This window comes from Hyla sarda, chromosome 1 (assembly GCF_029499605.1).
Source record: "Hyla sarda isolate aHylSar1 chromosome 1, aHylSar1.hap1, whole genome shotgun sequence".
NCBI classification, from domain to species: Eukaryota; Metazoa; Chordata; class Amphibia; order Anura; family Hylidae; genus Hyla; species Hyla sarda.
In genome coordinates, this window is record NC_079189.1 from 262437322 (window position 1) to 262454224 (window position 16903).

Below are 16903 nucleotides of genomic sequence, written 5' to 3' on the forward strand. Positions count from 1 at the left end.
GGTGGTGTAAGAGGGATTTTTTATCATTATTTACAATAGAGTAGTGTAGTGATTTTTATAGTGTAAAGGGTTTCTCTCTGGGATCGTCCTTTGCCGTAGCCAAAGGCCACGTTTTTCCACAATAAACCGGCAAACAGCAAGTCCTTTCTGCAATTCTGGCTCCTCACCAGGTTTATTAAACGGGGTGCAGGATAAATAAAATAAACAAAACATAAAAATAACTCCTAGGCCGTCTAGCCACTCACTACACATGTAGCATGCCCTGACTAATAACTGATGGGCTTTTCCCTGTCAGTTTAAACACAATAAGTCCTGCAGCCTTATAAGACACAGTTCACATTTGAACATAAAGTCCCATTCGTACAGCCACCTGCTATATGTTACAGGAGCCGCGTCTCTCACTCCGGGAGTCCACGCTTGTGTCCTCAGCAGCCCTTGCTGTGCCCGCCTGGCACTGGACACTGTGTCTCCCCCCTCTAACAGCCACTTGTGTCTAGGGGAGAGCCAAGATTATTCTGTTTCTCTTGCTTTTAAGGACCCTTCCCCTTTCTGCTGTCTCATTGATTAGTCCACAGGTGGAGATTTCTGCAGGATCAGTGTGGGAAATGCACCCTTTCCTTGCCACACTGTCACAATAGATAGCTCTATCACCTGCTTATCTTGGTTGCTCTATTTGCCTACATAAAGAGGAAGTTACTATACATACTATACCTGGCTACAGCTTTATGTTTGCAGAGAAGGCACTTTGCCACATTTTCTGTATCTGGTAAGGTAGAAAATAATTTCCATATGGGCACCTGACTGTTCCCTTCCTCTTTTTCTCTAGAGCCTACAGATGCAGCAGCACTGCTGTCACCTGCTCCTGAGCCTGTCAGATCAGCGAGAGCTATGTGTAGTACGTCTGACAGGTGTCCTAGCCCTTCTTCATCTATGCTCTTCTTCGCTGACAGTACCACTACCCTCCTGCTCTGAACACAACTCCTTACCTGGTTCCCATGTCAAACTATCAAACTCCTCCTCAGGGGCGTACCTAGAGCATTTGGCACCCGGGGCGGACCCTTTGTTTGGCACCCCCCCCCCCACACACATACACCCCCCCCCTTAATTACACCCCCTCCCTCCCCTCCCCCCAGGAGCAGACTGACAACACTCGGGGCCCCCGGACAAAAAAAAGGTCAATCTTCTGCCACACTCCTATCCCACCCAAATCCCACACACAATAAACTAAAATTTGTATATGTAAGAAACACTTTAACGTAGGTAAATTTCTTTGACCAATAATACTGGTATACAAGGAGTAAATATATACCACCACACAATAACAGGATAATACCGCCATACTGTACTGAATAAAACCACTATATACAGACCAGTATACTATAAAGAATCTGTATACAATATAAGCGATTATATACAGGTCCATATGGCGGTAGATATCAGCTGCACACTTGATGTGTATACCATATAAATGATTACAGTTACATTTTGGGACTCACAATTACGTCTTTTCTGATCAGCAGCGTCCTCTTTCCTTTTCTTCTCCGTCCGGATAAGACCGCCATGTGAATCTCTTAACATCTGCAGGAAAAACATGTCAGACTCTGCATATTTTCTGCACAGTAAAAGGGCAGGTAGGTAGGTAGCCAGGTAACCCCCTCTTTCTCATAGGTATATGCAGAGTTACACCCCCCCCTTTCCCATAGGTATATGCAGAGTTACACCCCCCTCTCTTTCCCATAGCTATATGCAGAGCTACGCTACACCCCCCCTCTTTCCCATAGGTATATGCAGAGCTAAACCCCCACCCCCCTCTTCCCCATAGGTATATGCAGAGCTACACCCCCCCCTCTTTCCCATAGGTATATGCAGAGCTACACCCCCCCTCTTTCCCATAGGTATATCTAGGGCTGGGCGATATACCGGTTCATACCGAATACCAAATTTTTTGGGCTGCACAATATGAATTTTCCTCCATACTGCAATACCGGTTGGGCCCCTCCCCCTCGGGAATGTATTATCAGCCTAGCACAGCGCTGTCCCCACATCGGTGAACTAATCCTATGTTACCCGCCAGCACTGTTCTGCTCCCCCCAAATAATGATCAGCCCAGCTGGGTACTACTCACATATGTCAAGCACTGCCCTCCTCCTCTTTGTTGGGGGCCGCCGGGCGCTGAAACTCTATACTGTACACCAGTGGTCTCCAACCTACAACTCCCAGCATGGCCGGACAGCCGGCGATGAAACTCTCTGTACGCCAGTGGTCTCCAACCTGCGGACCTCCAGTTGTTGCAAAACTACAACTCCCAGCATGCCCGGACAGCCAACGGCTGCCCGGGCATGCTGGGAGTTGTAGTTTTGCAACAGCTGGAGGTCCGCAGGTTGGAGACCACTGCTGTACGCTGTATACCTATGCCCGGGCTGCAAAAGATACAGAAAATAAACTTAACTCACCCACGTCGGCCGCACGGTGGGGACGGGAACGCCGGACAGCCGTCAGCCTATCACCGGCCAGAGCGATGCCCCGCCCTGGCCAGTGATAGGCTGAGCCCACTGGATGTATGAAGCAAGCTTCTTACATGACAGTGGGCTCAGCCTATCACTGGCAGGGGCGGGACATCGCTCTGGCCGGTGATAGGCTGGCGGCTGTCCGATGTTCCCGTCTCCAGCGTGCGGCCGACGTGGGTGAGTTGGGAGAGACGTGGAAGAGAGATGATAGAATAGACTGTCTAGGAAGGCCATTTCCACCCCGTCATGTAACTGTAAATGATGAGGAATCCACTGACGCCTGGCTCAACATCATATCGTCAGACTTTTCCTCCCCCTGAGATAACCAAGAACTAGCCAACTGGTCCACAATGAATGTATTGTCCTTCAAAAATATTTGGAGGTTATTGTTATATTTTTGGGGTGATTTGGCACTCAACAAGTAGTCAGCCAGTCAACTTTCACTCAACAATTTTTATGCATATTTATGTTAAACTCAGCTATAAATGCTATATGCCTGATTTAACCCAGAAAATACAGGCAATTTGGCCTAAAATGTGCATTCCACATTTACTCTCAATGCTTTTAAAGAGTACCTGTTATCAAACTATATTTTCTAAACTCAGATTATATTCCCTAACTACTTCTAACACCCCATCCTTTCCATTTCCAGCACAAATACAACAAAAACATAAATACAACAAACATATTCTTAACCTACAAACTTCACACATGTTAACTGCTCTGATACTGATACTGGTGCTGCCCTCTCCAAAACAAAACTAATGGAACCCCCATTATACTCAAACTGTCCCCTCTGGCGTTCCTACACACTCCCTCGAGAGGGCAGCCCTTTCCTAACTCCCTCTCTCCCCTTTACCCCATCCCCCCCTCCTCTGTGTGTCTCTCCCTTCTCCTCCTCCCACTTCCCTTAAACCGGGGTACTCATGAAAGACGCATAATCTCCCCCTTCTTGAAATTGCACCCAATCTCTGCAGGTGCAGAAGATTTCTCTGTTAGAATTTTGTCTCCCTGACCTTAAATTATCCATTAAAAATATCTCGTTGACTTTGGAAAACCACAATGCCACTATAGGTGCCTTCTCTTGTTTCCATAATGACGGAATGCAGTTCCTTGCGGATATCACTAAAAATCCCAACAGATAAATTATATATTGCTTTAAAGGTCTATCATTATGTTGCAGCAGAAAGAATGCAAGTGTAAACGGTACTTCTTCCCCTATTATTATCCTAATTCCCTCTTTCACTTTTCCCCAGAAGCTTCTTAACTTTGGGCATGACCAGAAGATGTGGAGGAGATCTCCCTTACTTTCCCCACACCTCCAACATTTCTCTTCACTATCGCTATGTCCCCTACCTCTTATTATACCTGGGACCCTGTACCATCTAGTCACAATCTTATAATTGGACTGTTGCAAACGCACACTTACAGTTGCAGTGTGTACCAATGTCCAAATCTTACCCCACTGCTCCTCTCCTAGCTGGATTCCCAAGTCCCTTTCCCACTTAAAGGGGTATTCCAGGCCAAAACTTTTTTTTATATATCAACTGGCTCTGGAAAGTTAAACAGATTTGTAAATTACTTTGATTAAAAAATCTTAATCCTTGCAATAGTTATTAGCTTCTGAAGTTGAGTTGTTGTTTTCTGTCTAACTGCTTTCTGATGACTCACGTCCCGGGAGCTGTCCAGCTCCTATGGGGATATTCTCCCATCATGCACAGCTCCCGGGATGTGACATCATCATTGAGCAGTTAGACAGAAAACTTCAGAAGCTAATAACTATTGGAAGGATTAAGATTTTTTAATAGAAGTAATTTACAAATCTGTTTAACTTTCCGGAGCCAGTTGATATATATATAAAAAAAGGTTTTGCCTGGAATACCCCTTTAACTGCAAATGATGGTCATTGTTCCCCCCAGCCTGAAAGCTAAAGTTTGTAGATCTTGGATAGGACATGTTGTGGTGTTTCGCCCTCGGAGCATAATTCCTCAAAGTCCATGGCTTTCTTCCGATAAGAATCGGGTCTCGGCATTTTACTTAACCCCTTAAGGACGCAGGGTTTTTCCATTTTTGCATTTTCATTTTTTCCTCATCACATTCTAAAAATCATAACGCTTTCAATTTTGCACATAAAATTCGATATGATGACTTATTTTTTGTGCCACCAATTCTACTTTGCAGTGACATTAGTCATTTTACAAAAAAATCCACGGCGAAACGGAAAAAAAATTAACTTTTGGGGGCTTCCGTTTCTACGCAGTGCATTTTTTGGTAACATTGACACCTTATCTGTTTTCTGTAGGTCCATACGATTAAAATGATACCATTCTTATATAGGTTTGATTTTGTCGCACTTCTGGAAAAAACCATAACTACATGCAGGAAAATGTATACGTTTAAAATTCTCATCTTCTAACCCCTATAACTTTTTTATGTTTCCGCATACGGGCTGGTATGAGGGCTCATTTTTTGCTCCATGTTCTGAAGTTTTTATCCGTACCATGTTTGTATTGATCAGACCTTTTTTTATCGCTTTTCATAAATTTTTTCATGATATAAAAAGTGACCAAAAATACGCTAAGTTGGAGTTTGGAATTTCTTGGCGCGTACGCCATTGACCGTGCAGTTCAATTAATGATATATTTTTATAGTTCGGACATTTTTGCACGCGGCGATACCACATATGTTTATTTTTATTTACACAGTGCACTCCTGTCTAGTGCCATTTCGGATCACTAGATCCCAGAGAGTATTCCATTCACTCTAACCTTCGCTAGTGGCATCTGATATAGTCCAAGTAGCCAAGTCAAAAAGTTATTTTCTAGCTCCACATATCTTAATGTCTCCTCCATATACGTCCAGTTTACCCGGTCGAATGCCTTTTCGGCATCAGTCGCCAGCAACATTAATGAGATCTTCTTTGACCAGGCAAACTGGACCAAGTTCAGTATTTGGGCTCTAGTCATATCCTTTGGTAATGCCTTACCCAAAGCCACAGAATTAAATGTTTTAAGAAAAAAGGAATTCAATATATCTTTCAAGCATTTATAATAGCTTAAAGATAGCCCATCGGGTCCTGTAGATTTCCCTTCCTGCATTAAACTTAATGCCTCATTTAGTTCTTCTGCTATAATGGGCTTCTCTAATTCCTCTATTTCTCCAACTTTGGTAAGCCTGAACTTGCTTTGTATGACCTCACTTTTGCCCGAAAATCCGCCCCTCCAGTCATGGAATTATATGCATCTATATTATACAACTCCTCATAATAACTTTTAAGCGTCTCTGCTATCTCTGTTGACCGATATGTTATAGTATGCATTTTAGTTTGTATTTTTTCAATAAACGCTCTTGATTTTTGCGCCTTTGCCGCTACTGCCAATGCCCTGCCCATTTTGTTACTGTGCTCATACATTTGACTCTTACAATTTGTTGGGTTCTTTTTTGCTTCATCTAAGAGTAAATGTTTAATTTCTTCTCTTTTTTTCTCTACTTTAATTTTCAGTAACTCATCTAATCTTCCTTTATGCTCTGTCTCTAGTACTCTTAATTCTTGCAATAACCTATAACATTTTTGAGTTTTTTCTTTTTTTAATTGGGACCCATGTTTAACTAATATCCCTCTTGCTACACATTTGTGTGCTTTCCACATTACTCTTGGAGTTACCTCTGCTATATCATTATTATCAAAATACTCTTTAACTTGCGCTTTCAACTCTGCTAATGTTATTTCGTCCTGCAATAATAGAGGGTTTAATCTCCAGTTCCACTGTCTTATAGAAGTTTCAGGCATCGTCATTACTATTTTTATTATTGCGTGATCTGAAAAAAATAGGCTGTCAACTGATGCCGCCTGTAGCAGCTCCACCCCTCTCTGTTTTATTAGGAAAAAAATCAATTCTAGAAAATGAGTCATGCACTGATGAATAGCAAGAGTAATTCCTTTTGGATGTAGAATGCGCCAGGCATCCACCAGTTGACAGTCATGTATCATCTTTTTACATCTCCGAATTGCCGCTGTACTCATATATGACATCCCCCGTGAGGTATCCACTTGTGGTTCGGGTACAAAATTAAAGTCCCCTCCCAGGATTAAAATCCCTTCAGCGAACTTTATCCAGTATTCCACACAGTACTATCCCCTGTTTAACCTGTTAAGGACGGCGGGCGTGTCAATACGCCCCCGTTTTAAAGTCCTTAAGGACTGAGGCGTATGGATACGCCTGTGGGAATTCCGGTCCCCGCCGCTAGCCGGTTGGGGACTGGATCGGGATGCCTGCTGAAATCATTCAGCAGGCATCCCGGCACATCGCCGAGGGGGGTCCCCCCCATGTCGGCGATCGGAGAAAACCGCATGTCAATTCAGACATGCGATTTTCTCCAATTCCGGGCTGATCGGGTCTCTTGTGACCCGATCACCAGGAAAATAGGGATGATCGGAGTTGTCAGTGACAGCCCTGATCATCCTAAGGGATAGGAGTGAGGTCGCAGTGCTGCGATCTCCTTCTATCCCCTGCCATTAGTCAGAACTGAGTTCATCGCAGACATCCAGCAGAGATCACGGATCAGGTAGGGAATCGACAGTGGGGGGGGGGGGGGGGGAGAAATGAAAGTGAAAGTAAAGTGATCTTTACTGTGGCGACCACTAGGAAGGCCGGACTGCAACACCCAGCATGCCCAGACAGCCAAAGGCTGTCTGGGCATGCTGGGAGTAGTAGTTTTGCAACATCTGGAGGGTCACAGTTTGGTGACCACTGTTACAGTGGTGCCCAAACGTTAGCCCTCCAGATGTTGCCAAACTACAACTCTCAGCATGCCTAGCCCGCTCAGGCATGCTGGGAGTTGTAGTTCTGTAACATCTGTCCCTTCAGATTTAGCAATTTTCATGACATTTTTGAAAATTGCTGCTCTACTATGATGCCAACATAAAGTGGACATATTGTATATGTGAATAAAAATTAAATTTATTTGGAATATCCATTTTCCTTACAAGCAGAGAGCTTCAAAGTTCGAAAAATGCAAAATTTTCATGAAATTTTGGGATTTTTCACCAAGAAAGGATGCAAGTAACGCCGAAAATTTACCACCAAAATAAAGTAGAATATGTCACGAAAAAGCAAACTCAGAATCAGAATATTCGGTAAAAGCGTTTTAGAGTTATTAACGCTTAAAGTGACAGTGGTCAGAATTGCGAAAAAGGGCTCAGTCCTTAAGGTGAAAAAGGGTTCAGTCCTTAAGGGGTTAATATTCGGCAGATATATTGAAGCCAGCGTTACCCTTCTGAAACCTACAGCCTCTGAAACCTACCCCTATGCTTTCTCCAGAATGGCCTGGAAGCTGTATGTCACATAATGCAAGCAATAATTGGCTAACTTATGGTTGTGTGATCTAACTGCTAGCTACAAGGTATGCTGAGCAACCCTGATGTCATCTCAGTTTTTCTAGTACTTCCTCTGTTCATTCAGATGCCCAAACGACATGTATTCCTCAAACCTTCTGCTAATAATAGTGTTATTGCCAGGCTCCCGTGAGGTACAAATGCTTTGTGAGACACTTTTACCCCAAAGGGTTCGCAGGGTTCAACCAGCTCATTTCTAGTCCCAACCCTGAAATGTAGAGAATGAGATATAGCTAAGCATCATCTAGTGGACTCCATGGAGGAGATTTTTTTAAACCTGTGCAGTCGAAGAGTGGTGCAGTTGCCCATAGCAACCAATCAGCTCGCTACTTTCATTTTTAAAGAGGCCTGTGAAAAATGAAAATAGCAATCTGACAAGAGACAGGTTCTCTGTAACTCAGAATAACTGCCAAAGTTGATTTTTTAGTTTTCTGGTCAGAAAAGCATAATTTTAGATAAAAACAGATCAAGGTCATCTCCCTACAAACCAATCTTATTGATTCTGTCTCGTTTCTAAGGTAGCGTTTCTGGCGTCATGCCCTATGCATATAGTGAGAGCAAATACTATGAGGATAAAGGACAACTTTGAGGAATTTCCCTTCCCAAATTGACAAAGGTGAAGTTTGATATAACTGACTGAACAATCGCTGGGGGATTGAGATAAAACATTTCAATCTATCTATATATTTGATCAGAGTAATATTTATACACTTGTGCTGGAATGTCTGGCCTGTCACCTTCTTGCTGTCTAGTACTGTAATCTCCAGCAACACTTCTTGGAGTCCCAGTGACATGTCAAAAGTTTTATATAATGACTGGCGATTTGACAATTAATTTATTGTTCTTCAATTATTAATTGGACACCATTAGGGGCACAAAAATGTAGGTACTGTTATTCATGTTTGGGCACTAACCCATTTGTAAGCCTGAGCTTTCTTTGTTGAGCTCTAAATCAGGAACTGAACTAAATCACCAGTTGGCTCGGTATCTTTCTTGTTATTAAGTAGGACATCTGAGAAACGTGTTTCCAAACCACTACTGCTAATTTGTGTCTCATGAATGTTACTAAAATAGGTCAATGCAAGTTCTTGCAAACATCATGTCATGTTTTTTTCATCAGTTAGCCTTTATCAATTTATTTATTTATTTGACAAACATATTTCACATGTATTGTTGTTTCTTTATTATACTTCCTTTTATTTATATAACATCTTGGCATAGTTATGGGAAGTCAATACCTGTCCTTCCATCTCCATTGGTGCCTGTACATCTGGTGAAGGTGTTATCATGATTTGGTGTAATGTTTCAATGCAGGTTTTGGATGCTTTCTTTTTTACATTTAAAATCTTGCAACAAAAAGCCTTAGTGCACACATCCTATGGCTTCTTGACACGAGGCAGTTATTGCAATTTGCTAGTCTCCAAAGGATTTTAGAGATAATTGCCTAGTGTAAATGCGCAAGAAGTTCAATTATAGAGCATAAAGCTATGGGGGAGATTTATCAAAACCTGTGCAAAGTTGACAAGTTGCCCATAGCAACCAATCAGATGTCCATAAAATGGTGGTTTTGAAACCACCATTGGTAGCTTACAGAAATTGTCCCACGGGCTTTTAACCTGTTAAGGACACAGGGCATATGGGTACCTTATGGGTACTTAATGTAGCAGGGCATACCTGTACGCCCTGGTCCCATTACCGGGGTTTAAAGCATGCTCACGCGTTTAGCACGCTTCAAACCCAGGGGGTCCCGACTGCTATCAGCAGCCATGACCCAGGGTTAATGCCGGAAACCGCCAATCAGGCCGATGCCCTGCATGAACCCCTTAGACACCTTGATCAAAGTTGATTGCGGCGTCAAAAACTAAAGTATGATGATCCCAGCAGCTCAGTGGAGCTCAGTGGAGCTTACCGAGACCATAGTTCGATCGGTGGTCTGATGCTTCCAGACAGCCATAGCAGGCTGGAGCAGCAGAGCGCCGATAACACTGATCAATGCTATGCTATGGCATAGCATTGAACAGTGTATGCAATCAAAAGATTTCATGTTATAGCCCCTATCGGTACAATTTTTTTTAAAATAAAGTGTTAAAAAAAAGTTATTAAAAGTCAACTTCAAAATAAAAGATTGAATCCCCCTTTTCCCATTCTTTTAAAATAAAATAATATAATAAAAATATTAAAATAATCACTGCATGCATAAATGTCCAAACTATTAAAATATAAGGTTAGCTAAACCACACGGTTGTCCAAAATTATGCATTTTTGTTCACTTCATATACCATAAACATTTTTTTATAAAAGCCATCAAAAAGTCCCATTAAAACAAAAAATGGTACTGATAAAAATTGCCGATCATGGTTCAAAAAATAAGCCCTCATATAGCCCAGTATGTGAACAAATAATAAAGTTATAGGGGTCAGAAGATGACAATTTTAAACATACTAATTTTGGTGCATGTAATTATAATTTTTTTTAGGGGCTGAGGCCCCTAATTTCACCCCAGAAACCCAAGGAAAAGTTATTGACTCGACTATAAGCCTAGGGTGGGAAATACATCATCCCCCTGTCATCATCCAGACCCCCGTCATTAACACCCTCACCATCATCACCCTGTCATCATCCCCCCTTCATCATCACCGCCTGTCATCATCCCCCCTTCATCATCACCGCCTGTCATCATCCCACACCCCCCCTTCATCATCACCGCCTGTCATCATTACCCTGTCATCATCCCACACCCCCCCTTCATCATCACCGCCTGTCATCATTACCCTGTCATCATCCCACACCCCCCTTCATCATCACCGCCTGTCATCATCACCGCCTGTCATCATTACCCTGTCATCATCCCACACCCCCCCTTCATCATCACCGCCTGTCATCATTACCCTGTCATCATCCCACACCCCCCCTTCATCATCACCGCCTGTCATCATTACCCTGTCATCATCCCACACCCCCCCTTCATCATCACCACCTGTCATCATCCCCTTATCATCCCACCCCCGTCATCATCACCACCTGTCATCATCACCACCTGTCATCAGCCCACCCCCCCCTTCATCATCACCGCTTATCAATGTCTGATTGCAGTGGTCTTCAAACTGCGGACCTCCAGATATTCCAAAACTACAACTTCCAGCATGCCCAGACAGCCATTGGCTGTCCGGGCATTCTGGGAGTTGTAGTTTTGAAACATCTGGAGGTCCGCAGGTTGAAGACCACTGCGGCCTTCGACATCATCCAGAGCCCCCCCCCCACCCCCTTTAGTTTTGCACTCACCTCACCTCCGCTTGGCGGGACGTTAGGGTGAGATGGTCCAGGCCATCTGTGCTGCAGGGACCGTCCAGTGGGGAGGGATAGTCGTTCCGGGCTGTCCATCTTCACCGGGGGGGGCTCTTCTCCACGCTTCAGGCCCGGAATAGAGATGATGCGTTGACGACGACGCACAGGGACATTGCTCATGAACGGGGCCTGTCCCGAAGCGCGGAGAAGAGGCCCCCCCCCCGGTGAATATGGACAGCCCGTAACGGCTATCCCTCCCCACCGGAATGTCCCTGCAGCACAGATGGCCTGGACCGGCTCACCCTAACGTCCCGCCGAGCGGAGGTGAGGTGAGTACAAAACTAAAAGGGGGGGGGGGGGGTCTGGATGATGACGAAGGCCACAGTGGTCTTCAACCTGCGGACCTACAGATGTTTCAAAACTACAGCTCCCAGCATGCCCGGACTGCCGATGGCTGTCCAGGCTTGCTGGGAGCTGTAGTTTTGAAACATCTGGAGGTCCGCAGGTTGAAGACCACTGAGGGCGGAGAGTTCACTCGAGTATAAGCCAAGGGGGGTGTTTTCAGCACGAAAAATCGTGCTGAAAAACTCGGATTATACTCGAGTATATACGGTAGTAAATTAAAATAAAACCTATGGTATCCATGTAACCATATGGACCTACAGAATAAAGATAAGGTGTCATTTTATGACACCTTATGATTTTTAGAAGGGAAAAACAAATCCTTAACCCTTGAAGGACCAGGGGGTTTTCCGTTTTTGAACTTTCATTTTTTCCTCCTTACCTTTAAAAAATCATAACTCTTTAAATTGTAAATTGCACCTAAAAATCCATCTGATGGCTTATTTTTTGCGCCACCAATTCTACTTTGTAATGATGTCAGTAATTTTACCCAAAAAATCTAAGACGAAACGGAATAAAAATCATTGTGCAACAAAATTGAAGAAAAAACACAATTTTGTAACTTTTGGGAGCTTCTGTTTCTACGCAGTACATTTTTCGGTAAAAATGACACCTTATCTTTATTATGTAGGTCCATATGATTAAAATGATACCCTACTTATATAGGTTTGATTTTGTCGTACTTCTGGAAAAAATCATAACTACATGCAAAAATTTAAATTGTCATTTTCTGACCCATATAACTTTTTTAATTTTTCATGTACGGTGCGGTATGAGGCATCATTTTTTGCACCGTGATCTGAAGTTTTTAGCGGTACCATTTTTGTATTGATCAGATTTTTTGATTGCTTTTTATTAATTTTTTCATGGTTTAAAAGGGACCAAAAATATGCTACTTTGTACTTTGGAATATTTTTGCGCATACGCCATTGACCGTGCGGTTTCATTAATGATATATTATTATAATTTGGACATTTCCGCACGTGGCAATACCACATATGTTTATTTTTATTTTCATTTACACAGTTTTTTTTAAAATGGGAAAAGGGACGTGATTCAAACTTTTATTAGGGAAGGAGTTAAATGATCTTTATTAACTTTTTAATTGCAATGTTATAGGTCCCATAGGGGGCTATAACACTGCACACACTGATATTTTACATTGATCAATGGTTTCTCATAGTAAACCATTGATCGATGATTCTGCCGCTTGACTGCTCATGCCTGGATCTCAGGCACTGAGCAGTCATTCGTCGATCGGACACCAGGAGGCAGGTAAGGGGACCCTCCTCGTGTCCTACAGCTATTCGGGATGCTGCGATTTCACCGCGGCGGTCCCGAACAGCCCCCTGAGCTAGCCGGGGGTAGTTTAGTTTCACTTTAGAACTTTGAATGCCGCGTCTAAAGGGTTAATAGCACGTGGCACCGCGATCAGTGCCACGCGCTATTAGCCAAGGGTCCCGGCCGCTGTTAGAGGCTGGGCCCGAGCCGCTATGACGTTATAGAAAGGGAAAGGATCCCCTGGAAAACATTTTTTTTAAATCAACTGGTGCCAGAAAGTTAAACAGATTTGTAAATTACTTCTATTATAAAAACATTTAAATAATAATAATCTTAATCCTTCCAGTACTTATCAGCTGCTGTATGCTCCACAGGAAGTTCTTTTCTTTTTGAATTTCCTTTTTTTGTCTGACCACAGTGCTCTCTGCTGACATTTCTGTCCATTTTAGGAACTGTCCGGAGCAGGAAAGGTTTGCTATGTGGATTTGCACTGTGGTCAGACAGAAAGGAAATTCAAAAAGAAAAGAACTTCCAGTGGAGCATACGTCAGCTGATAAGTACTGGAAATATTAAGATTTTTTTTTATAGAAGTAGTTTACAAATATGTTTAACTTTCTGGCACCAGTTGATTTAAAAAAAATCATTGTGAGACAAAATTGCAATTCCGTTTCTACACAGTAAATTTTTTGGTAAAAATGACACCTTCTCTTTATTCTGTAGGTTCATACGATTAAAATGGTACCCTACTTAGGCTGGGTCCACACTACGTTTTGTCCCATACGGGAGCGCATACGGCAGGGGGGAGCTAAAACCTCGCGCTCCCGTATGTGACCGTATGTGCTCCCGTATGCCATTCACTTCAATGAGCCGACCGGAGTGAAACGTTCGGTCCGGTCGGCTCATTTTTGCGCCGTATGCGCTTTTAAAACCGGACCTAAGACCGTGGTCAACCACGGTTTTAGGTCCGGTTGTAAAAGCGCATACGGCGCAAAAATGAGCCGACCGGACCGAACGTTTCACTCCGGTCGGCTCATTGAAGTGAAAGGCATACGGGAGCGCATACGGTCACATACGGGAGCGCGAGGTTTTAGCTCCCCCCTGCCGTATGCGCTCCCGTATGGGACAAAACGTAGTGTGGACCCAGCCTTATATAGGTTTGATTTTGTTGCATAACTACATGCAGGAAAGTTTATATGTTTAAAATTGGCATTTTCTAACCCCTATAACTTTTTTATTTTTCCGCATATGGGGCGGTATGAGGGCTCATTTTTTGCGCTGTGATCTGAAGTTTTTAGCGGTACCATTTTTGTATTGATCGGACTTTTTGATTGCTTTTTATTCATTTTTTCATGATATAAAAAGGGACCAAAAATACGCTATTTTGGACTTTGGAATTATTTTGCGCGTACACCATTGACCGTGCAGTTTAATTAATGGTACATTTTTCATAATTCAAACATTTCCGCACGTGGCGATACCACATATGTTTATTTCTATTTTTATTTACACAGTTTTTTTTTTTTATGGGAAAAGGGGGGTGATTCAAACTTTTATTAGGGAAGGGGTTAAATGATCTTTATTCACTTTTTTTTTTTTTCACTTTTTTTTTGCAGTGTTATAGCTCCCATAGGGGGCTATAACACTGCATACACTGATCATTTACATTGATCAGTGGTTTCTCATGCCTGGATCTCAGGCACTGAGCAGTCATTCGGCGATCAGACAGCATGGAGGCAGGTAGGGACCCTCTGGCTGTCAGGTAAGCTGTTCTGGAATGCCGCGATTTCGCAGCGGCGATCCCGAACAGCCCCCTGAACTAACCGGCAACGTGTTAGTTTCACTTTAGACGCGACAATCAACTTTGAACGCCGTGTCTAAAGGGTTAACAGCGTGCGGCACCACGATCAATGCCACGCACTATTAGCCACGGGTCCCGTTATAGAACAGGAGCGGACTCATGACGTACCGGTACGTCATGGGTCCTTAACAGGTTAAAGTGTTAAGAGTGCTAGTTTCAGTGCCCAATATAAAAGCAAATAACAAATGATAAAAGCATAATTTATTATTATTAATTTTCTATACATAAAAATGAATGTAACATATTTTGTACTTTGACTAATCTTGCTGTACAGTGGTCCCTAAAATTACAATGGCCTCAGGTTACAATATTTCCAACATACAATGGTCTTTTCTGGACCATTGTGACTTGAAACCAGACTCAACATACAATGTTACGATCAGTCCAGATCTGAGAAATATGTCAATGGCTGGATGAACTGACCAATCAGAATGGACGTTTCACTGGTAAAACACCTGTATTACTGAAGCGCATGCACTGACTGGATGTCTGGTAGCACCTCCCTACAGTACAGGGAGGTACTACATGTTCTGTACTACTCTTTACCTGTGTCAGGGTTATCTGCTCATTTTGGACACCAGGTGAGGGCGGCTCCATTTTACTTTTTTGGAACACTGTATGTACTGTACAGGACCCTGATGAAGCTCCTGTCCTCTACATGGGCAGTGATTTACAGTTTCCAACAGCATTGTCTTACTTTTATATGTAAGGGTCTACTTTATTCCCTTTTTCCTATTTTGGATAACATTTTGGGGGCTTCAGAACCAATTACCATAGTAACATAGTTCATAAGGTCGAAAAAAGACCAGAGTCAATCAAGTTAAACCTATAACCCTAATGAGTCCCTACTGAGCTGATATAGATCTAGAATCCATAAACTGTAATGTTATTTTTCTCCAAAAATGCATCCAGACCCCTTTTAAATTCTTTTACAGAGTTCACCATGACCACCTCCTCTGGCAGAGAAGAGTCTCACTGCTCTTACAGTAAAGAACCCCGCCTGTGCTGGTAGAAACCTTCTTTCCTCTTGACGTAGAGGATGCCCCCTTGTTGTAGATACAGTCCTGGGTATGAATAGATCATGGGAAAGATCACATTACTGTACCCTGATATTTTATACATAGTTATTAGGTCTCCCCTAAGCCTTCTTTTTTCTAAACTAAATAACCCTAATTCTGATAATCTTTCTGGGTACTGTAATCCTCCCATTCTCTCTGGTTGCCCATCTTTGAACCCTCTCCAGCTCCATTATATCTTTCCTGTACACTGGTGCCCAGTACTGTACACACTATTCCATGTGTGGTCTGACTAGTGATTTGTACAGCGGTTGAATTATTTTCTTGTAGTGGGCATCTATGCCCCCTATTGATGCACCCCATGATTTTATTTGCCTTAGCAGCAGCTGCCCGGCACAGGTAGGAAATGGCAACTCATGATCAGGATAGCAGAAGGTCAGGGCCGGTGGCACAGTAGTGAGTCAGGAACATAGCAGGAGGTCTGTAGGCAGGCGATAAAGGAGCAAGGTCAGGTCACCGAACAAAGGGTACAATACATGGCAAGGCAATACTCAGAAACGCTTTCTCTCAGGCACTAGGGCAATAAAGATCCAGCAGGGAAGTGTGGGAGGTGGAGAAACTTATAACTGAGCCACAGGTGTTCACTTAATTATTGGACGTACTGGCACTTTAAATGTCCGAGCTCTGCCGCGCGTGCCTTAGGAGACAGGGGCAAGCGCGCCAGAGCAGAGAGGCAGAGGAGGAGGCAGGAGAAGCACTAGGTAAGTGATGGACTGGGATTCACATGCGGGCACATCCCCTAATACGAATCCCAGCCTCGCCGGCATCAGGAGGTGACGGGGCCATGCGCTCACGACCAGCGTGTGTGGCCAGAGTGCTGGACATAACAGTACCCCCCACCTTTGGTTTCCCCCCTTGTTTTACAGTTCAGAAAACTCTTGAGATGGTCACGGTCCAGAATATTCTCATCTGGCTCCCAAGGTAACTCCTCAGGACCGGGAATTGGGAATATGTAACGTAGCAGGCAGACAGAGTTTGTAGGTTACGTTACAAGGTAGCGAGGACCAAGCTTGTAGCAGGGAATCTTGAAGCGAATGTATTTGGAGGAAAGCCACACCATGTTACCAGGAGAGAAGGATGGAGACTCTTATCAGCCTGC

The 16903-nt window shown here is 43.4% G+C and overlaps 1 protein-coding gene across 7 annotated transcripts in view; it reads left to right on the plus strand.

Moving 5' to 3' along the window:
* The window catches only part of LOC130305178 (FYN-binding protein 1-like), a 253903-nt gene that overhangs the window by 53710 nt on the left and 183290 nt on the right, over nucleotides 1-16903 (plus strand). Inside the window, exon 2 of one of the 7 annotated variants that reach the window (XM_056551985.1) lies at nucleotides 8421-8518. The exons of 3 other annotated variants lie outside the window; for them this stretch is intronic. The gene's annotated coding sequence lies outside the window, so the exon portion shown is untranslated. Of the gene's footprint in view, nucleotides 1-1517; nucleotides 1636-8265; nucleotides 8519-16903 lie in introns of those variants that run through there. 3 more of the 7 variants (XM_056551986.1, XM_056551984.1, XM_056551987.1) reach the window with 3 other exon arrangements.